This window comes from Symphalangus syndactylus, chromosome 10 (assembly GCF_028878055.3).
Source record: "Symphalangus syndactylus isolate Jambi chromosome 10, NHGRI_mSymSyn1-v2.1_pri, whole genome shotgun sequence".
Classification (NCBI taxonomy): Eukaryota; Metazoa; Chordata; class Mammalia; order Primates; family Hylobatidae; genus Symphalangus; species Symphalangus syndactylus.
The window spans coordinates 110392785-110416765 of record NC_072432.2 but is presented as its reverse complement, the minus strand read 5'-3'; the positions used below and the strand labels follow the sequence as shown (position 1 = coordinate 110416765).

General features: G+C 47.4%; 1 long non-coding RNA gene across 1 annotated transcript; it reads left to right on the top strand.

Moving 5' to 3' along the window:
• Positions 1-11927: 11927 nt before the first annotated feature.
• LOC129491355 (uncharacterized) lies at positions 11928-23302 on the top strand. Its single transcript, XR_008660525.2, has 3 exons — positions 11928-15345; positions 20800-20935; positions 22977-23302. It is a non-coding gene; the product is annotated as an uncharacterized lncRNA (long non-coding RNA).
• Positions 23303-23981: the final 679 nt, after the last annotated feature.

The following is a 23981-nucleotide window of genomic DNA, read 5'->3' as shown; positions in this document are numbered from 1 at the left end:
CTACTCCTATCTGAATCACATCCACTATTCCCGGCCACTGTCAACCCCAGAGGCTGTGACGTGGTTGGCTCCTAGGCACTTGGGACAAGCTGGCTGGCTGGTAAAGAATTTGACTCTGGGCCTCTGGAGACCACCCCGGCTCCATTTTCCTCTTCGCGCCTCCCTCTCTCCATATCCGCCAGCAAACAAGCAACCATCAGTCCTCTCTAGAGATCCGAGGGCTCCCAGGGCATCACCTATAAAGGCTGCAGCCTTTTCTGATGAAATTATCTTCCTTCAAGTGTCAACTTTAAACCTCCCCTTGACAATCAGGAGCTGCTCACTGCCCTCCGGACAGAAACCACTTAACTAGATTCAGGGGGCAAATGTCTTCTTTGTGAGTCTGGCTCAGTTCCTCAGTCTACCTGAGCAGGAAAATGTGGGCACCCCATGTGCTGTTTCTTAATGCTGACCAGGAACCTCTTCTGCCTAGTGGAGGGGATATGGGTTTGTAAGAAAGTCCTGCTGTGGGAGAAGCTCGGCTCAGACCAAAGGTGGTGAAGTCAGAGGGACACAGGCTTCTGGTCTTGCCACCAACCACTAGTGTGATCAGGGTAAAAGTCCTGTGACCCCAGTGGGACCTCAGTTTCTTTATCTGCAATAGGATGACAAGATCCTCTCCTAGGACTGTGGTGGGAAATAACAAAGATGGTTGATGAAAGGGCTCTGTATAGGGTCATCATACCGGGGCCAGCAGCAAGGGAATGCGGGACACATTCTTCTCATGGTGAGGGCAGCTGTGCAAGAGATGGAGCCCATCTGCACACACATCCCAGGCCTCTGCATGCATCACGTCTGTTAACATCCTGTTGGCCAAGGCAAGTCCTATGGTTGAGCCCAGAGACAGGGGTGGAGCGGGGGGCACACCAGCCCACAGAGTGGCAACTGCAAACTCTGATCCTGCGACTAGGGAGGGAGTGAAGAGCTAGAACCGCACCCTCATTGGCCAAGGATGGTGTATAGTTAGGCTGGGATTTGCACCCTGCATTCTCTTGGAGGACATGGCCCATGCTGTTTTACCTCCACATAATTACCCTGTGGTGACTCCAATTGAGAATGAGTCTCAACCTTTTTACTTACAGGAAAGACAGTCTTTCATCAACATCCATCTATAATTGGCCTTAAGTTGTTTTCCCAGCCAGGAAAGGCCTATTTTGCAAGCATTTATGGGCTAGGGCTGTGAGTGTTTTACATGTATTAACTCATTTAATCCTCACAACAGCCCTATGAGGCAGGTACTGTTGTTTTCCCATTTTAGAGAAGAGAAAGTTGAGGCTCAGAGGGATTAAATAATTTATGTAGGGCCTCATAGTACGTAAGTTCCTAGAGATGGGATCTGAACCCAGGCTGGCTCTCTCTTCTCTCCAGAACCTGCACTGTCACCACCGTGCTTACCCATCAGAGACCCTGGGACCATGGCGATGTGAAAGACTCTGGTGGCGCCCAGGCCATGGGGAAAGCCCCTCCTCTGTCCTACCCACAGTGACATTTCCATCACCAGATGGCTTAGAGATTCCAGAAGACTCCACTGCTGACAACCATCACTGCTTTTTCAGACATTGCCTCCTTTAGTCCCCATAGCTGCTGTGATACTCATTTTAAAGACAAAAGCCTGTGGGAGGGAGTCACCACTATGAGCTCCTGATGGAGCTGGGAGTGGAGTCCTCGGGGCTGAGGAGGGAAGAAGGGAGACCTGTAGCCCTGGCTCAGGTAGATGGGGGCCCTGGGCCCTGAGGCTGTGGAAGGACGTTGGGGTATCCCAGAGAGAAAGGCAGGATGTCACGACTCTGCAGAGAGCCCCCCAGTGGGGCCAGCTTTCCTCACACACCCCAGCTTTCCTCACACACCCCAGCTTTCCTCATGGGGTGTGGATTAGTCTGTTCTCACACTGCTGTAAAGAAACACCTGAGTATGGGTAATTTTTTATTTTTTTTTATTGTTTTCAAGACAGAGCCTCACTCTGTCACTCAGGCTGGAATGCGGTCGTGTGATCCTGGCTCACTGCAATCTCTGCCTTCCTGGTTCAAGTAATTCTCATGCCTCAGCCTTCCCAGTAGCTGGGATTACAGGTACATGCCACCATGCCTAGCTAATTTTAGTAGAGATAGGGTTTCACCATGTTGGCCAGGTTGGTCTCAAACTCCTGGGCTCAAGTGATCCACCCACCTCAGCCTCCCAAAGTGCTGGGATTACTAGCACAAGCCACTGTGCCTGGCCTGAGTATGGGTAATTTATAAAGAAAAGAGGTTTAATTGGCTCACAGTTCCACAGGCTGTACATGAAGCATGATGCTGGCATTTGCTTGACTTCTGGGGAGGCCTCAGGAAACTTACAATCATGGTGGAAGGCGAAGGGGAAGCAGGCACTTCTTCCATAGTGGGAGCAGCAGGCAGAGAGAAGGAGGAGGTGCTACACACGTAACCAGGTCTCGTGAGAACTCTGTCAGGAGAACGGCACCAGAGGGGATGGGGTCAACCCGTTCATGAAGGATCCACCCCCATGATCCAATCACCTCCCACCAGGCCCCTCCTCCAACACTGGGGATTACAACTGGACATGAGATTTGAGTGGGGACACAGATCCAAACCCAGGGTGACCCACTGGGAGACTGACATCCAGTCGAACCTGAGCCTTGGTCCCTTCTCCCAACCTGCAGCACAAGAATCACACCAGTAAACCTTTCATCTCAGGGAGGACGTTCCTTCTTGTATTCTCTCCCACAGGACCCCTTCCTACCCCACTGCACCCATTCCTCTCAGCTTGGCGGAAGATGGCCTCTTCCTGACTTGGCCCCAGCCTGTTCAGTTGGTCACTTGAATCAAAGAACATCAGGAATTTGTGATGTGCTCAAAACACCAGGGAACCTCCAGCAGCTCTGAGGCCATCTGAAACACTCTTGAGGACAAAACTTTTAAGGATAAGGGGGTAAAGTGGCAAGAGGGCCTGATGTGGTCTTTGAGGACCACTTCATGTTTTGAAATTTAGGTGTTAGCAGCCAATATTAAAAAACAGAGATTGCGGCCAGGCGCGGTGGCTCACGCTTGTAATCCCAGCACTTTGGGAGGCCGAGGCGGGCGGATCACGAGGTCAGGAGATCGAGACCACGGCGAAACTCCGTTTCTACTAAAAATACAAAAAAATTAGCCAGGCGTGGTGGCGGGCACCTGTAGTCCCAGCTACTCGGAGAGGCTGAGGCAGGAGAATGGCGTGAACCCGGGAGGCGGAGCTTGCAGTGAGCTGAGATCGCGCCACTGCACTCCAGCCTGGGTGACAGAGCAAGACGCCGTCTCAAAAAAAAAAAAAAAAAAACAGAGGTTGCACATGAAAATCGGGATGCATGCCTCTCTTAACACCTGGGAAGCTCTGTCCGTGGAGCCCACAGCAGGGCTGGACGGGGTGAGCCAGTGAGGCACGCAGGGGCTCAAGGTAAGGAGCCCACCCCTTCAGGCAGCAGCTCCGCGTTTGCTAGGCCTGATGTGGGTCTGGTGGGTGTCTGTATTTACCCCAAGGGACCCTCGAGAAGTCAGGCCACATCCTATGCCTCCTGCTCCCTCTTTTTTCTTTCTTTTTCTGAATTGGCAGCCTATTTTATTTTCTTGAGTTAGAATTTACATACAATAAGGTAGATATTAAAGCCTCAACCCACTGATTTCTGACAGATGTTGTCACCTGTGTAAACACCACACCGTCAAGATACAGAATATTCCATCATCCCAGAAAACTCTCTCAGGTTCCCCCAAGTCCTGGCCTCCCCCGAGGCGACCACTGATGTGCATTCTATCGCCAGGAGCCTTTAGCCGGTTGCAGAACCGCGCAGGAATAGAGTCCGGCAGGGTCCTCAACTGCAATGAAAACAGCGCCTTTTCATCGCCAGCGGCAGTCCGGTGTGTGGATGTACCATAGCTGGTGTGAACAATTGAGGAGTTTATGGGCTGTCGTGAATATGGCTGATGCATGAACAAGCACCTGTGGGATTTGCTGAATCTCTTAATTGGTCACTTTCATGGGTGGGGGAAAGAAGGTTGATTGGTCCCAGTCTTCTGACCCCATTCCCTCCCCCAGCTTTGAAAGATTTAGCTCCATGTTATTTGCCCAACCTTTCTTCAGGGTCTCCCAGGAGTGGATTTGCAGGAAGGAGCAAGGAGGGAAGGTGAGTGGTCAAAGATGGAAGTTTAGTGGAAGACACAAGTCAAAACACACAAGCGCACATGCATGCACACACACAAACACATGCACACACATGCATGCACACACACATGTACACACATGCACACATACAAACACACACATGCATGCACACACACATGTACACACATGCACACACATGCACATGCACACACACATGTGCACACACTACCAAGCTGCAGGGTCATGGAGTTGTGGATCCTCTCAGATCAGATCTGCACTTGGAGGCTGCATTTCATAGATCAGCCTCTTTTCCAGGGCCTGTCATGCCTCTAATTCTATCCACCCAGTGCAGAGCTGCCAGGTTTGCCTTTCTACAAAGACATTATTTGCTCATGTCGCCCACCACTCAGGTGCCTTTCATGGGTTCTCTTTGCCCATCTGAGTTTCACAGGCCACAGATGGTCATTTCCTCCGCCTCACACCCGACGATACACCGCATGCTTGTTTTTACCCAGCCCTTTGTGGTTGCTGAGCCCTGGGCTGGGAGGATCAGCCCCCACGCCGTCCCCGGGATGTGCCCCATCCCCTCTGCTGTCATTACTTTTGTGATCACCTAGGAGCAGGGCCAGATGGCAGGAGAGCCCTGGATCCTCTCCTGGGCCACAACTTGGTGCTCAGGCTATGACAGCAGAGGTCTGCCCTGACCAGGAGGAGCCAGTGCTGTGAAACAGCAGAGAACCAGGAACAGTGGAAACTGACCTGGGTCCTTAGCCTCCCTTGGCTGCCACGTGGGGGCCCTCCAGGCTCTGGGCACACCAGTCCCCATGCCCCTCAAATGCTCAGGTGAACATGAATGCTACCCTTGCTCGAATATAAGTGACCTCCAAATATCAAGTTCTCCCGGTAACGTCTGTCAGGTTGTCTTGTGACCACCTAGACACTTAGTGATCAAGATAAACTAGTCAAATGTCCCATGTAATACTTGCCTTATTCATTGGTTGCACATAAATCCTAAACGTCTCTCAAAACTGGCATGTCCTGTGCCTGACGTTGAAGCTGCTCTGCTTTGCCCAGGAACAGCCCTCTGGTAGGGGTAAGGGTAGAGGTGGGACAACTGAGAGTAAAGTCCCCAGAAGGGGCCGGGACAGAATGTCCCGCCAGATTTCTACCCGCCCCCCACCGACAACCCCGAAAGTAAACACATCGCTCCCCTTTAGAGGGACCAGGCCTGGCTGGTCTCCCTGAGGTGTCCAGTTGCAGCCAGCCCTGACTCACCCATGTCCTCATGCCAAGGGCTCTGGACTGGGCCAGAAAGAGGCAGAGACAGAGGAAACAGCTAGAGAGGGAGACAGAAAGGGAGAGACAGAGAGAGACATTGATAGACACAGAGAGATAGGATCAGAGAGAGGAGGAGAGAAATAGAGACAGAGGCTTAGAGATACTGAGGCAGAGACATTTAAAGACAGAGACAAAGAGATAAGTAGAGACACGCAGAGATGCAGAGACATACAAAGAGAGACATGCTGATGCACAGAGACGAGAGAGAAAGAAAGAGAGCTAAACAGTGGGGTGGGGGCGGGGGAAGACAAAATCTGAAACAAACAAAAAACAAGACAAAAATCTCTCCTTGGCGGCGAAACCGGGATCTAATCACCAGGCTCGCCCAGCCTTTCGTGTCTGGCAAACTTCTGGAACCGCTGAACAGATCAAATGCACACAGCTCTTCATGAGTCTAAGACCCTTTTCACCCAGCCCCAGATCCAACCCCAGAAGGCTTTCTCCGAAGGGACTTTGAGAAACCTACATTAAAGGCCTTAGAGTGATGGCCAGGAATGCATGCCCCCACCCACCCTGCTGCACCCTAGAAGCATGCCCCAGAGTAAGGCCACACCAGGGCCCCCAGCGTCCTCACCTTCTGCAGCAGAGCAGAGGCCCTGTGAGGAGCCGACCAAATGCTGCCCACCGCCACATGGTGAGTCTCCAGGGAAACGCCAAGACCCCTGCCCACCTCTCAGGGCCCAGCAGAGGACCCTGGGCTCCACAGCAAAGGCAGCGCAAACAGAGAGAGGGATGGGTGGTGCATCATCACCTGATCAGGGAATGGCTGTGCTGTGTGTGTGTGTGTGTGTGTGTGTCTGTCTCAACACAGCTGTCACCCTGAAGAGGCCAGGAAAAGGGATGCTTCTAAATACAATGGGCATAAAGAAACCTGGAGCCACAGAAGTTCCAGACGAGGAGACAGCGGAATGATCTCAGGGTTGGAACAAAGGCTGGTTCCCTCTGCAAGAGTAGTTCCACCAGCAGCACCAAGTGCTGTCCCGAGCCTGGGATTAAGTGTTTTCTGCTGTGTCACAGACACAGGCCAAGGTGGGCTGTGCTGCCGAGGGCTGGGTGGACGGGCACCCATGTTGCAGGTCATGGGAGCACCACACAGTCCATAAGGATGTGGTTGCTTGTCTGTTTCCAACTCCTTGGCCAGGGGAGATTTCGTTTTGGTTTGCTATCCAACCATGCAAACACCTGCACCTGCAGCCCTGAAAAATACACCACAGTTGTTGTGCCCTCTGCCCAGGAAGAAATATTCAAAGACAAAATTGCTGCATAACAATGTGACTTCATTGAAAAGCAGCCCCTCCAGCTCAGCAAGTCAGTCCACAAGTGGGCTGTCCTCTAGGCACCCAAACTAGCTGCCTTTTCAGCCTTACCCAGTGACCTGCTTCAGGTCACCTGGCTGCACAGGAACCCACCATGTGGCCAGGGCCGTGGAATCTGTTGATGGATCAAATTTGGCTCAGAGCTCATGGACATCCACCTCTGCACTCAAGACTGTGCCGCAAACACTGGGACATGCTGCCCAGGAGTGCTCCTCCCTGCCCAGAATGCACAGAGCCAGTTGACAGGAGGGGAGAAGCAGGAGAGGAGAAGTGTGGATAAATCCTTACCACCACATCTCTTGGCTGGGGTAACTGACGAGAGGGTTTTACTCCACCTCCAGGAGTTCCCCAGGGAGGAGGAGGAAATTCCAGGTGCTGGCCGCCCGGATGGGCTTGAAAACAGCGCCCTGCCCTTCCCTTCCCTGTCTCCCCACACCTGGTAGAGTTTTTGGGCATCACCTTCTAGATTAGCTACTTGTTTTTGAGTCCTTGTCTCAGAGTCTGTTTCTGGGGAACCCAGACAAGACAGGTCCCCTGAGTGTCTAGGACTCTTAGGAGAGGAGAGAATGGATCTTGGTCCCCTGCTCTGTCTTCTCCTCCTCAGGCACAAGTGGCCCCCTCAGGGCCAGGGAACGGCTTGGGCTGCTGGCACTGCTTGCCTGGGAAAGGCTCCAGCCCAAGCCTCTGCAGTCCCCCCACCTCACCATCTCTGCCCCTGAGTAAAATCCCTCTGAAAGAATTACTGCTTTAAAAGACAGGATGACGTCTCCCAAGAAGACATTTAGCTAAAACGTCAGAGTCACCTACATGGCAACAATGGGCTTAAGCAAAAAATAGTAATTTAAAAAGAGATTACTACAAGCAAAGCACTTGGCGATGGCACCTGGGGCAGCAGCTCTGCAACACATTGCCTTCAAGTTGAACTGTCACTCAAGGACGCGTGACTCAGTCCCAAGTAACCTTAATAAGAACCCAAGTAACAGGGAAAGCCACTTAAGGGATCGGTGGCTCTGGAGAAACAGAATCTCCTTTTGTTTGTAACTGGATAGAATTAAGGGGATTTCACGAAAGAGGGACTCTTGGGGACTTACTCCAAACTTGGCGACTACAGGCAGCAGGTCCATCCTCCGGATGGCTGGTCCCTCCCTACTCTGTTTCAAAGTCTAGGGCTTGTGGGCCTGGGCTCTGAACTTGGTCACTGGCCTGGTGGGACCTTTGATTTGTGATTAAATTCTCCCCACACTTGAAGAGATCTGACTTGTACTGACACAGCCAACTCTTCCTCTGAGCTGGACGTGGCCCCGGGATGGTGCCATTTTTACCTGGAGCTCCTCTGCAGGTTTTTGAGTGGCCCATGACACTGAGAAAACAAAGGCAGAGGTTAAGATGGAAAGAGATTCTTTGGCAAGATGTTTGCTGCTTACTGGGTAACGGTGTGCTCTCCGCGTTGCCCTGCCTCCCCGAAGAAAGGCAAAGCCACAGGAAGGTTCTAGCCAATGGGCCGTGAGCAGAAGTGCTGCCTGGGACTGCTGGATAAAGCATCTATGGGTCAGCGTGCAGCCCTCCCACTCTCTCCTTCCCAGCTGTGGTGACTGAAGCCCCAGGTTGAAGAGGAGGCAGCCTGGACTCAAGCACCTGGATTGCTGAGTCACCATGGGGCAGGTGGCTGCCCTGGGAGTCCCCAGACCCTCACTAGAGTCTGTGTTAGCAAGAAAGAAGCCAGCTCAGATTTCAAGGATAATTTGTTACTGTGGCAAGCCTGACCTAACCTGACCAACGTAAATGCCACAGTACACAGGTGGCATCTGAAGAGTCCCATGAATGGGAGGGAGAACACAGACTGGAGGAGGCAGAGTCATCTCTGAGTTCCAGCCAGCCCTAGGGGTGTGTGGAGGGCAAAGACGATGTTGTCTCCACTTTACACCTGGGGAAACTGAGGCTCAAGGGGGATGAGTCATTTTCCTAAGATCACACAGTGAGTGTTGGTGCCAGGTCTTCTCACTCAACCCTGGCCTTTTCTGTTTTGCTGTGACAGCTAAAGGGAAGGCTTTGCCAGGTGGCTGTAGCCACTCAAGTGGACTCTCCTGGCAGGGATACCCACCAAGCCCTCCTGGGCTGTCAGGGTGTGGCATGCTCCAGCCACCAGACAAGTGGTGGACAGCAGACAGTAGGGCAGGATCAGGGCAGGCCTGCCACAGCATGCAAGGGACGTGGAGCCCACGTCAGTTCTTGCTCCTTCCATTCTAGGAACCTTCTGCTTCAGCCGAGCACAGGTATTTTTACAGGAGCCCTTGCCTCAGAACCACCCCATGACCTCCTGGTCAGAAAAGTCCCATCTGTCTCCAAAACACCCCACACAGTAGGCCACAGTCCCGCATGACTGGGCTCCCTGCATCCCTGCACGAAAAGTAGGCCACCGTGTCCTTCAGACCATAATGAGAGGCTCTGCGGAGAGCTCCATCAATCATATCACAGGAGAGATAAAGCCTGGCTGGCTGGAAAATTGGGATAAGTACAGCAGCAGAGCCATTCCCCAGCCAGAAGTTTTCTCCCTCCACAGCCTGGGTGCGAGAATGACAGGCCAGCATGTGGCTGTTCTCATGCTCGCAGGCAGTATGAAGAGGGCGTTTTGTGTCCCTCACATGCCACCCCTGCTCAATGGTCTAAGACCTCCCTCCCCTCCTGCTCCCTAGGTCTACACCATTTGGGGTCAAAGCTGTGCAGCTGGCTCTGGAAGGCCCATCCCAGGACCTCTCCCTCCCCTGGTCCCTAATTAATGGCTTCTACAAAACCTCTGAAGTTGGTATTCAACAAATACTGCACCCCTTCTGCTCTGTCTCCAAGGTTTCACACAGTTAGGGGATGTCCTTGGGCCCATAGGGCAGATGGCAATGTTGCCATAAACCTGTGCTCCATCACAGACCCACCCCCAAGGCAATTTAACCCACAAACTCTCACTCCCCATGCTGGGCAGAGCCTTGTGCTAGGTGCTTTGACTTCACGACTCATTTAATCCTCCCAGCAGTGCTGTGCAGTGGGACGTTAGTTAGGACTGAGTTCAACTGTTGAGTGACAGGCCTCTCTCAGATAACAGTAGCTGGAACCAGTGCCTCTCAGATTTTATTTTGTACACAAGTCACTTGTGGATCTTGTTAAAATACAGAATCTGATTCAGCAGGTCTGGGGTGGGGGTCAATATTCTGCATTTCTAACAAATTCCCAGATCATACCAATGTGGCTGATCAAGCATCAGAGGCTTAAATTAGATAGTGATCAATTTCCCTGACAGGTGAATGATGTCCAAAGGGGAGAGCCATAGGCTGGTATGTGGTTTGATTGTGTCCTTTTCCTCATCCTTTCTCAATATCTATTGTCTTCCTCATAGTACAAGATGGCTGCCCAAGAACCAGTCATCACATCCATATTTCAGCCAGTAGGAAGAAGGAATAGTTGAAGAAATTCAGGCTTGCTCCTTTGGATCACTCTTTAGAAGTTGCATAGGACATTTCTATTTACGTCTCATTGTCTAGAACTTAGTCACATATCTCAAGAAAGCCTGGGAAAGGTTGGCATTATCCCAGGCAATTATGTGTGCAGCTAAAAATTGGTGATGGTAGTAGATGGGCTATTATAATACAAAGGAGGACAGGAAGAATGGATATTAGTGACAGCTATTCTCACCTCCATCTTACACATGAGAAAACTGAAGGACAAGGAGCCTAAGAATTTTGACTGAGGAGTAAATGAGTTAATGTATAAGCACATAATAACCACTAGTTGATACTTTTCATCCCTGAGCCTGTTTGTAGTGTTATGGATACCTCAAGATGATGTAGCAACGTGCCTGGCACAAAGCAGACACCCCATTGATGCCCTCTTGTCTCAGTATTACCACAAAGGCAGGCCTAAAGACCTCCTGGGTTTGAAATGCGTGGAGAGTTAGGTGCCAGGGGCCTCGTCCAGGAGTGTGCCAGAGCCAGGGAAGCTGGATTCCCGTGAGTTCTCTACCTCGCTCAGCCATAACCAGGTATCTTTAAACAATCTGCCCTTGTATAGAGAATGAGTTGAAAATATCTCAAAGCCTGTGCAGAGGCATTTGGAAGGTGTGATATGGCCGCCAAGTAAGGAATGCTTTTCCACCGCTAAGTTACTTGACAAATCCAGAAATACAGGCTTTGGGGATCACCCTCGCAGCTTCTTGAAACTAAATTTTAAGTAAAAGTTACTAAGGCAGAGACCGGCTAGAAGTTCATGAGTCTATTTCCTCTTCCTGGGCAAGCTGACTGCATTCCCCGGCCTCCTTGCAGGTAGCGGTTGCCATGGATGGAAAGGGAGTGGAGGAAAGTGAGTCCCTTCCGGTCCTGGGAGTGAAGGCTGTTCTCTTGCTCTTGGCTGGTCAGCTGACGAATGGACAGGAGGAAGGGGAGGACTCCACGGAGGCCTTGAGGGTCCATGGCACCAGACAGCATGCCCTGTGGGTGCCCGCTGGTGTGCCTTTGGGATCCCTTTCCTGGACTCACCGCTTCTTACTCCAAGAAACGTAACTCCCAGCCCGGGAGCTTTCATTCAGCAGGGTCGGGCTCCAGCTGCCTGTGGCATGGGCCAGAGTGCTGGGGAGTGCAAGCCCCTCAGCCAGTGGTGGATAAATACCCCCACTCCCACTGCCCTCGAGTGGGATGACTCTGACATGTGTCCTACACGGCGGCCCAGGTCCCCAGCAGGAAGGAGCTGCAAGTGCCCACAGCGATGACACTCATGAACACTTCCTCCATTTGCTTCTTTTCCCTGTTTCACTTTCCCACTCTCCTAATGGGGCTTCCTGGGGTCATTCAGGATCTGCTCCTGGGCAGATGCAATCCAAGTCCCAACACAAGTCTCTTCACATGTCGTGTAAAGGCTGTCTGCTGAATGCAGCAGGACTGTGACAGGAGTGAGAAGTAAACTTTTGAGCTTGCTCAGCAAGCTTTTCCTGAAAAGGACCCAAGAGTTAACACTTGAGGCTTGGCGGTCCGCAGTCACTTGGCGGTCATTGTTCTTCCAACCAGTGAACTCTGCTGTCAGCGCAAAAGCAGCCAGAAACAGCACATAAATGAATGGGTGCGGCTATGCCCCAGAGAAAGACCCTTTGCAAAAACCAGGCAATGGGCCAGATCTGGCCTATGGGCTGCAGTTTGCTGACCCCTGCTTTAGGGCCTGAAGCCACTCAGATTTTGTACTTACTGTTACTGTAGCTAGTATTAATTACTCTGATTCTTGGGATCCAATCCTCTCAGAGAAAGTGGTAGAATAAATTTTGCCTTTCCCAACTATACACACAAATGAGCTGGGGTTTTCTCTGTATTACAGTGATTAAATCTTCCTTTAAAATAAAGTTGAGTTAAAAGGTGAGCTAAGGTGACCCACTTAAATTTTAAAAGTACATTAGTAATGGTTTGGGGAGAGGAAAGGTGGTAAAAATCCTGAGGCCAGTAGGATGCCAGCTATGGACTGAGTTGTGTCCACTCAAAATTCATAGTTGAAGCCCTAATCTCCAAGGTGACAGTATTTGGAGATGAGTCCTTTAGGAGCATCTCAGTCCACTTGTATTCCTATGATGAAATACCTGGTTGGGTAATTTTTTTTATTTTTTTTATTATTTTTTTTTTTTTTGAGACAGAGTCTTGCTCTGTCGCCCAGGCTGGAGTGCAGTGGCATGATCTCGGCTCACTTCAACCTCAGTCTCCTGAGTTCAAGCAATTCTCCTGTCTCAGCCTCCTGAGTAGCTGGGATTACAGGCACCCACCACCGTGCTGGGCTAATTTTAATTTTTGTATTTTTAGTAGAGACGGGGTTTCACTATGATGGCCAGGCTGGTCTTGTGTTCCTGATCTCAAGTGATCCACCCACCTCGGCCTCCCAAAGTGCTGGACTTACAGGCATGAGCCACCGTGCCTGGCCCTGATTGGATAATTGATATAGAACAGAAATGTATTTCTCACAGTTCTGGAGGCTGGGAAGCCCAAGATCAAGGTGCCGGCAGGTTCAACACCTGGTAAGGGCTGCTCTCTGCTTCCAAGGTGACACTTTGTTGCTGCATCCTCAGGAGCGGATGAACACTGCGTCCTCATGTGGCAGAAGAGATGGAATGAGATGAACTCACTGCCTCCAGTGCTTCTATCAGGGGCCTAATCCCCACCGTGAGGGCTTCACTCTCATAACTTCATCACGTCCTGAAGGCCCTGCCTCTCAGAACTATCACATATGTGATCAAGTTTCAACATGCAAACGTTGTGTGACACAAGCAGACAATAGCGGAGGGGTAATTAGGTTACATGAGGCCATGAGGGTGGGCTCTCATGATGGAATTAGTGTCTTACAAGAAGAGGAGGAGATCGAGATCTCTCTCTCCACTGCACACAAGAGGGTGGCCGGCTGCAAGCCAAGAGAAGATGCCTGGAAATGAAACCTACCCTTCCAGCACCTTGCTGTTGGAATTCCCAGCCTGCAGAACTGTGAGAAGTAAATCTCTGTTGTTTAAGCCCCCGTCTGTGGTAATGTGTCATGGCAGGGTGAGTAGACGAAGACAACACCTATCTGGGAAAAGCTGCCGAGGAGCTGAGAAGTCAGTGAGAGTTTTCTGTAGAGGAAAATGGGGTAGAAATAACTCACTTCTGGAAGCTTCAGTGTCAGAAGGAAGTGGGGCAGGGGGAGCATCTTCTCAGCAGAAGCCCCTGGGTGCCCAGGCACCTGTAGGAACGATGTTTCATCAAAGGGGTTTCTAAGAGTCCCAGGTCAGGACACAGCAATGAGAAATAGCCAATGGGCTCACCGACATGTGAGCTGCCTCTGGTCTAAACAAACGAAAGCCAAACCAAACAATGAGGTGCCCAAATAAGCCTTAACTGGCTCCTATCCCCTCTCATAAACCAGCCCCATTGGCTAGTTAAAAAGTCAGTCTCTTCAGGGCCTGGCAGTCTCTCATTTGAGGCCTCCTACTTTGCTATCGATGTCCCTGTGTCTTGAATTAGCTCATCTCCTTCCTTTTCTGCTTTTCTGTCTTGGGCCTTCCCCATCCCAAGCATGGCCATGTCCTGTCTGGTTAGGGTCCACCTTCTTGGCCCACAGCTCCGCCCTCCCAAAAGCAGTCCCTCTGTGGCCCACTTCCCAACTCTGTTCTGTCCTCAGTTCTGTAAACTGTGGCTCCGATCATCTGTCTTTGGGTTTTCCATTCCCAGTTCATTCCAGGGGTAAGCTGTTAGTGGAGAGTCCCCTGGCTTCTGCTCCTCAGCTTTAGGAAGTGCTGTGCAGACATCAGCCCATTTATAAATATAGATTTGACTCCTGCCTCCCATCCCAGTTTATGCTGAGCCTTTAACTTGAAAGCAAAACACACTTCTGTAGGCCCCACCCCATTTCTGACCAGTCAGATACTCCAGTGTTGGAACAGAGACTCCATTTTGAGAATGTTCTTGAGGAGAGTCTGATGGGTAAGGCTGGTTAAAAACAGCTTGTGGTAGTTAATTTTTTGTGTCAACTTGGCTGGGCCACAGGGTGCCCAGACATTTGGTCAAACATTATTTTGGATGTTTTCGTGAGGGTGTTTTTGGATGAGATTAGCATTTAAATCAGTAAACTGAGTCAAGCAGACTGCCCTCACTAATGTGGGTGAGCCCCATCCGATCAGTTGAAGGCCTGCACAAAAGAAAGAAGCTGACCCTTCTCCCATGGAAGAGACAATCCCCCTTGCCTGGCTGCCTTCAAACCGGGACTTCAGTTTTTTCTTGACTTTGGACTCAAATAGAAACCTTGGCTCTTCTGTGTTTTTGAACCTGCTGGCATTTGGACTGAAACTACACCATCGGCTGTCCTGGGACTCTGGCTTGCTGACTTGCTCTGCAGATCTTGGGGCTTGGCAGCCTCCATAATCATGTGAGTCAGTTCCTTATTTTACACACATGCCTGTGTACACACACACACACACTTGTGCACACACATGCACCTTATTGGTTCTATTTCTTTGGGGACCCTGACTAATACACAGCCCTTCTACTGGTCTTGTGTGTCTCTCAGATTAGCTCATTAGACTCACCTGGAGAGATTTTTAAGACCCAGCAGCTTGTGGGCTCAGTCTAGTCTACAAATATTTGTTTGATCAAAATGGCTTTAAAAAAATTTTTTTTTTCAAATTTAGTGTAGGCATATGCTCTCGAGGAGTTTACCACCAGCCCTGCTATTTATTTCCTGTTGTCTTACCCCGACTGCTTCCTTGGTCCTGCACACTCCCTGCTTCCTAAAAGCACTTATGACCCTTTTCCTAAGTAGCCTTGGTGACCAGCACTCCTTTTGACCAACATTACCATCTCACAATGGGAAGGGCTAAAGAGAATAGAAAAGAAAACAGGGTAGATTGGAGGGGAATGGAGGGAAGACCAGGGAAGGGGAACAGCCCCCACTGAGGTCTCTGGGGAATGAAATCTATACCACAGTGGAGAGGTGGTTTGGAAGGAAGAAGCAAGGAGACCCTCAGTCAGCCTCCATAACTGTGGTACAGCCCCCCTCTCCCATCTATGTAGGCTTCTTTCATTTCTCTCAGTCATGTTACATAGTTTTCTATGTAAGAGTCTTCTTAACTTTCATTAGATGTACTCCTAGATATTTGATGTTTTTGATATTATTAATGGTATCTATAAAAACAATTTTTCTAATGTTGGAACATAGAAATATGTTCCTTTGTATATTGCTCTTGGCAACTTCACCATATTCCCCTATTAATTCTAATAATTTATCTGTAAAATATTTTGGGTTGCTTTATGTAAAAAAAATGAAGCTCTATGCCTTACTGCACACCATACCCCAAAATCTATTCCAGGTGGATCACAGAATCATGAGAGAAAGGAAAGCAATGAAACTTATAAAAGATGACACATGAGAATATCTTTCTGACCTTGAAGTGAGGAAAATATTTCTTAGGCAGAACCCCAAAAAAAACACTAAAAATGAAGGGAAGGATTAATACACAGGACTACATTAAAATTGAGAGCATCGGTTCTTCAAAATACACTGTTCAGAGAAGAAAATTCAGGTCACAGAGTGCGGTGGGCTGTGTGTGCGAGACATAAATCAAGAAAGGGCTTGTATTAGTCCGTTTTCATACTGCTGATAAATACATAGCCAAGTGGCTTGGGGAGGCCAGAATCATGGCAGGAGGCAAAAGGCACTTCTTACACCACAGTGGAAAGAGAAAATGAGAGGGATGCAAAAGCATAAACCCCTGATAAAACCATCAGACCTCGTGAGACTTACTACCACAAGAACAGTATGAGGGAACCACCCCCATGATTCAATTATCTCCCACTCTGTCCCTCCCACAACACGTGGGAATTATGGGAGTACAATTCAAGATGAGATTTGAGTGGGTACACAGAACCAAACCATATCATTCTGCCCCTGGCCCCTCCAAATCTCATGTTCTCACATTTCAAGACCAATCATGCCTTCCCAACACTCCCCCAAAGTCTTAACTCATTTCAGCCTTAACCCAAAAGTCCACAGTCCAAAGTCTCATTTGAGACAAGGCAAGTCCCTTCTGCCGATGAGCCTGAAAAATCAAAAGCAAGCTAGTTACTTGCTAGATACAATGGGGGTACAGGTATTGGGTAAATACAGTCATTCCAAATGTGAGAAATTGGCCAAAACAAAGGGTTTACAGGGCCCATGAAGTCCAAAATCCAGGGGTGCAGTCAAATTTTAAAGTTCCAAAGTGATCCCCTTTGACTCCAGGTCTCACATTCAGGTCACGCTGATGTAAGAGGTGGGTTCCTATGGTCTTGGGCAGCTCTGCCCGTGAGGCTTTTCAGGGTATAGCCCCACTCCTGGATGCCTTCATGGGCTGGCCCTGAGTGTCTTTTCCAGGCTCATGGTGCAGGCTGTCAGTGGATCTACCATTCTGGGGTCCGTAGGACAGTGGCCTCTTCTCACAGCTCCACTAGGCAGTGTCCCAGTAGGGACTCTGTGTGGGGACACCAACCCCACAATTCCCTTCTGCACTGCCCTAGCAGAGGTTCTTGATGAGGGCCCCGCCCCTGCAGCAAACTTTTGCCTGGGCATCCAGGCGTTTCCACACCTCTTCTGAAAGCTAGGTGGAAGTTCCCAAACCTCAATTCTTGACTTCTGTGCACTCACAGGCTCCACACCACATGGAAACTGCCAAGGCTTGAGGCTTCCACTCTCTGAAGCAATAGCCTGAGGTGTACCTTGGCCCCGTTTAGTCATAGCTGGAGTGGCTAGGATGCAGGGCACCAAGTCCCTAGACTGCACACAGCACACAGACACTGGGCCCAGCCCACGAAACCATATTCTCCTAGGCCTCCATGCCTGTGATTGGAGGGGCTGCGGTGAAGACCTCTGACATGCCCTGGAGACATTTCCCCCATTGTCTTGTGGATTAACATTTGGCTCCTTATTACTTATACAAATTTTTATAGCACAGCTTGAACTTCTCCTCAGAAAATAGGTTTTTCTTTTTTATCACATTGTCAGACTGCACATTTTTCACACTTTTATTCTCTGCTTCCCTTATAGAACTGAATGCCTTTAACAACACCCAAGTCACATCTCGAATGCTTTGCTTCTTAGAAATTTCTTCCATCAGACATCTTAAATCATCTCTCTCAAGTTCAAAGTTCCACAAATCTCTAGGGCAGGGGCAAAATGCCACCAGTCTCTTTGCTAAAACAAAACAAGAGTCATCTTTACTCCAGTTCCCAAGAAGTTCCGCATCTCCATCTGAGACCACCTCAGCCTGGGCCTTATTGTCCATATCACTATCAGCATTTTGGGCAAAGACATTCAACAAGTCTCTAGAAGTTCCACAATTTCCCACATTTTTCTGTCTTCTTCTGGGCCCTCCAAACTGTTCCAACCTCTGCCTGTTACCCAGTTCCAAGGTCGCTTCCACATTTTCAGGTATCTTTTCAGCAGCACCCCATTCTACTGGTACAATTAACTGTATTAGTTTGTTTTCACACTGCTGATAAAGACATACCTGAGACTGAGAAGAAAAAGAGGTTCAACTGGACTTACAGTTCCATGTGGCTGAGGAGGCCTCAGAATCATGGCGGGAGGTGAAAGGCACTTCTTACATGGTGGTAGCAAGAGAAAATGAGGAAGATGCAAAAGCGGAAACCCCTGATAGAACCATCAGATCTCGTGAGACTTATTCACTACCACGAGAACAGTATGGGGGAAACTGTCCCCATGATTCAATTATCTCCCACTAGGTCCTCCCACAACACGTGGGAATTATGGGAGTACAGTTCAAGTTGAGATTTGGGCGGGGACTCAGAGCCAAACCATTATCAGGGTTCATATTCAGAGTACATAAAGTCAACAAATCCATTTTAGAAGGGCAGAAAACATAATGGGAAAATACGTAAATGTCTTCATCCGACATGCCACAAGAGAGGAAATCCAAGTGACCAGTAAACAAAAAAGGCGTTCAAATTCACTTGTAATCAGAAAGATGCAAATTAAGACCACAAGAAGAGCCTGTCCCCGCCATTATGTGGCTTGGGGTGGGAGTGAGAATTGTAGGCCACACACTACTCTAACGCAAAATCTTAAATCTAATTTATTAATCTGTTTAGTATTAGATTTTTAGATTAGATTTTAAAATTAGATTTTAATTAAATCTAATGCTAAATAGGCCGGGCGCGGTGGCTCACGCTTGTAATCCCAGCACTTTGGGAGGCCGAGGCGGGCAGATCACGAGGTCAGGAGATCGAGACCACGGTGAAACCCCGTCTCTACTAAAAATACAAAAAAATTAGCCGGGCGCGGTGGCGGGCGCCTGTAGTCCCAGCTACTTGGAGAGGCTGAGGCAGGAGAATGGTGTGAACCCGGGAGGCGGAGCTTGCAGTGAGCCGAGATTGCGCCACTGCACTCCAGCCTGGGCGACAGAGCGAGACTCCGTCTCAAAAAAAAAAAAAAAAATCTAATGCTAAATATTACAGCTAAGTATTTAAATGCTATCCATCGACCTAGGAAAACTGATTTAAAAGTTTTATCCTCTTGCTTTAACAAATATACCTTCATAATGACAACATTGCAAATATAAAGCTACAGTTTTTATAAGACAAAGTAATTAAAATATCAAAGAAGACTGAATTGAATTAATATTTGCACATCTGTGTGTTCTGTTAATGGGCCTGTGGTATTTGGGTGAATAGTAAATAAATAATAATTCATAAGTGATATGTACTTATTCCATAAGTTACTCTTCTTGCCTCATTTTAGCAAAATCGCTATGTTGTAATCAACACTTTCACATAATTTTAATTTATTTAATAATAATCTAAAGGATTAAAATATATCTTAAAGATATATGCAATTTTATTAATTTTTATCAAAAATTTAAATGAAAACAAATGTAAAAATGAAAAATTAAAATAACTTTTTGGTATGTTTTCAAAAATTTATTTCTCTTAAAAGTTTTAAAAGTATTAAAATTAAAAGTCAAGCTAAAATTTGTAAGTATTGACTATCAAAATTCTAAATAAGAATTATTTAATTAAAGCCAAGAAATTTTAATTTTTTTAAATAATTAAATCTTATTAAATTTTTTATAAATTAAATATCTACAATTTCAGCATTCAATGTCCACCTAGTTGTTTCTGGAAAGGACCAGTATCCCAGATCATGTTTTTTTATGTCTAGATCAGTCATTCTCAACTGGGGGCAAGTTTGCCCCACAAGAAAGATTTGGCAACATTTGGAGACATTTTTGATTGTCACATTAAGGATGGTGGTCCTGTTGACATCTAAGTGCATAGAAGCCAGGGATTCTGCTAAACATTCTACAATACACAGGACAGACACATGCAAGATTTATGTGGCCCCAAATGTCAATAATGTGAAGATTGCGAAGCCCTGGTGTAGACTTGCACAGATGCAAATTGAAAAAGGTCATTGGTTGGCTAACATGACTAAGTGTTCTTCAGCTGTGATTCGTGACTACCTCCAGAACCATGAATTAGAACATGAAGAAAAGCAAGAAAATGGTGCTTGCTATGATTGGGAAATGGCACTCCAATATGCAAGAATCTATTGCATCCATGCCACAGGAGAGAGTGGATTTAACAAGTTAATTAATTTGTATTTTCCCTTGCTAAGTGCTTCCTCCACTCTAGTCCTTGTCAGCTCTCAAAGCAGTGCCAGCCTCTGATGTTGGCTGTGGCACAACCCACACACCTTCATGATAATTGGCCAGAGTTACATTTTGTTGAGGACAGAGGGCCAGAAATACAGAGAAATGGTTCCCTGAGGCCTTGACAGTGTTAGGAAGAAATGTGAGGCTCTCTGGAGTGAGTGTGAGGCACAGAGCAGGAGCCCCTCTTGCCCAGGTTTGCTTGGTGCTGCTATGTGACACCTCCACTTCCATGCACCCACCAGAATGGAAATGAAATGAAAATGAAATGAGCAACCCGATAATACCAAGTGCTGACATGGGTGTGGAGCAATAGCCATCCACATACCCTGCTGGTGGGAGTGTAAATTTTGTGTTAAACTTCTAAAAAAAACAGTAATTAAGAAAAATATGCCATATTTACTATATATTTTTTTGGAAACTGACAGTATCTGCTGAAGCTTAATGTACATACACCCAGCAATTCCAATTCTAGGTATCTGCCCAACAATGTGGATGAGGCTCACAGATACAGTGCCTTTTCCTGTTAACAAATGCAGTGTATACTCTTTGTAGACAATTTAGAAAATTAAATGAAAAAGAAAAAAAAGTTGCCATTATTTCTATTTCCCAGAGATATGCATTGTTAACATTTTCATACATTTTCTTTCATGTTTATAAATGCACTATAGTATCTTGCTTTAAAAGCATTGTATTTTTCCATCTAATGCGATAATTTGCTATGACATATTTTTAACAGCTGTAAATTATTCTAGTGCATGAAGTAATTATTTAACCAATCACTCCTATTGATAGGTATTGAAGTTGTTTCCAGGTTTCTGCTACACATACACCTTTGCATATCTCTCTGATTATTTCCTGGAATGCATTTTACATGTGGGATGGCTACATCAAAGAGTCAGAAATATTTTCAAGGTTCCTGATGCATATTGTAAGTTGCTTTTCCAAAATACAGTGTTAACTCACATTCCCTTCTGGAGTATATTGTACTTTCCTTCCATAGCACTTGCTCTAACTCTGAGCATTATTGTTTTTTAACCTTTGCCTATTTCATAGATGAAAAATGGTATTTTGTTTTTACTTACCTCTCCTTGATTAGTAGTGATGCTAAATACATTTTTCTGATATTTTATTATTCTATAGAAAATTTGGAAGTCACTATTCTGAAACAGCAGAGTTGGAGAGACTGAAATTTACACAAAACAAGCAAAAATATTAGTAACAGGAAATATGTATAGTACGCATTCCACTGTATGCAGTGCTACCAAGCACTCTACAATAATTTCTGCCACAGCAGAGAAGCATAATATATGAATACCTATAACTGATACTGTGAACACATTGGTATATAGGCTACAATACAAGTCCAACTTATCTTTTTTCTCCCCATCTCTTTAAACTGTACTCACTGTGGGAGAAGCTTTAACCCCGCCTGGGATGAAAACTCTGGTGTGACTTTTCTGCTCATACTTAGGTACTAGACAGTCTTATTTATACAAATAGGCTTACTTTCCTAGTTAGGTTGCCCAGAACCATGGAATAGTCAAAACTCTAAACTTTATTTATTTTGAGACAAGGTCTCACTCTGTCACCCAGGCTGGAGTGCCGGAGCACAATCACAGCTCACTTAATCTTGAACTCCTGGGTTCAAGTGATGCTCCCACCTCAGCCTTCATGGTAGCTGGGACTACAGGAGCATGCCACCATGCCAAGCTAATTTTTAAATTTTTTTGTAGAGGTGAAGTCTCACTATGTTGCCGAGGTTGGCTTTGGACTGGCCTCAAAATGATCTGCCTCAGCCTCCCAAAGTGCTATGATTATGGGTGTGAGCCACCACATTCAGCCAAACTCTAAACTTTAGAATTTAGATTTAGAATTAAGTCTCCTCCCTCTCTCAGCCCCAGGTGGAGTAGCACAGCTCCAGGTGAACTTGGGAGGGGACGTGGTCACCACTCCTTCTTCCTCATCTTTCCTCTTCACTTGCTAAGAAAGTGGCCCTGGCCTTTTCTGATAGGGATGCAGGACAAGAGATATAGAAAGTTCTTGGCTGGGCACAGTGGCTCATGCCTGTAATTCCAGCACTTTGGGAGGCCTAGGCGGGAGGATCGCTTGAGCCCAGGAGTTGGAGACCATCCTGGGCAACATGGCGAAACCCTGTCTCTAAAAAAAATACAAAAACTAACTGGGTATGTTAGCTTGAGCCTGTGGTCCTAGCTACTTAGGAGGCTGAGGTGGGAAGACCATTTGACCCAGAAGGTTGAGCCTGCGGTGAGCCGCGATCATGCCCCTGCATTCCAGCCTGGGTGACAGAGTAAGACACTGTCTCAAAAAGAAAAAAAGCTCTTACTGGTTTGATACTGTCATAAGATGATTTTTCATACTCTGGGAGTCGGTCAGGCCTTTAGAGCTAACTCTTTGATGAGTCAATTCCTGGATTTATAGAGCTCTTCTGTTGGGTCCTAACTATGGCTCCAGAGGGGAAGGGAAGTCCTTCCCCAGATCCAACTCCCTTCCCCACTCCTGGATCTTGAGTGGATCCTTCGGCACAGACATCTAGGTGGAGTCCATTTGCCCCTCCCAGCTGTCCTCTCTCTTAGGTGGCCCACTTCTAGCTCATGAAAAACATATACCTGGTGGCAGTGCTGCTATTTCTCAAACTCAGCCTTTGATTCCCTCCTTTTCTCTGCCCTGTGACTCATTTTGGAAGCTGTAGTCTCTCACCTTAAATTTCCTCAGTCACATGTAAGAAATTAAATCTAATGACCCCCATAATTGCACCATTTCAAACTCCCTGAAGACTCTTGTAAAATCGGCCACAATTCTCCATTCTTCCTGTAGCCACACCACTTTTCAATGTGTCTTTGATGATCCTCCCATTGGAGGTGGGTTGAAATCTTTCTTGAGTCTGGGCTGATCTAACGACTTGTTTTGGCCAATAGAGTGCAGTGGAAATAATGATGTACCTTTTCCAGCTTAGACCTGAAGAGTCCTTGTATGCTTCTGCTCACTTCCTTGGACCTCTGCCACTGTGTATGAACAAACCCAGGCTAGCCTGCGGGGGGATGAGAGACAACACGGAGCAAATCTGGGTCAGTGGATTCATCTCAGACACATGAACGAGCCCAGACAAGATCAGCAGAACTGATTTGCTGGCCTGGCAGTCAACTCCACATGCATAATTGAGCTCATCCTAGAACAGCTAGCCCCCAGCCAGTGAGCTAAATAAACTCTTGTTATTTAAAGCCCTGGTTTTTGGAGTGATTTATTACGCAGCAGTAGCTAACTGATACATCTTTGCTCCCTTGGCTTGAGGCTTTGAATCTCACCTGCTTGGGAGGAAGTGGGGTGAGACTCCCAACTCTGCAGTGGCTCTCCCCAAAAATATTTCTTCACAAACCCTCTCTCCCTTTTAACTCTTTCAATCACTTCAGATATTTTCAGTGATTTTTGAGAAGTTAATTCATTCTGTGTCACCTAATTTGAACTTTCTTATTTTGGAAATTCAGTTATTATATATATTAAACTTCCAACTTAGCATGCTGTTACATATCTAGACATGTGATTGCTGGTTAAACTTTATCTTTCATTTAATGCAGGTGACTTATGAATAATTTAGCTTATGGCTGCCAATGCCTGGTGTTTGTTCTCATTACTGTCATTTTAATTTGTGAATCTGGTGTCACGGGTGGCCTTCAGTCACTGGGCAAACTTACTCATCTATTGTGATGCCAAGAGTCAACCTAAGAAGCAAGTTCTGTCTTTCTTAAATTAGTCACCCCTAATATCTCAGGTATGGGTCAAACACTTTCTGATGTATGTAGGGCAGTTACAAATCCTCCTCATTTAAGAGATGAAAATCAGATGAACAGATGAATTGACTTGGTTAACGTCAAAGTGCAGGGCCAGAGCCCAGGGTTCCTGACTTCTAGCTGACATGTTTCTTGTTCCCTTTCATTTCACCCCTGTGCCCATCCCAA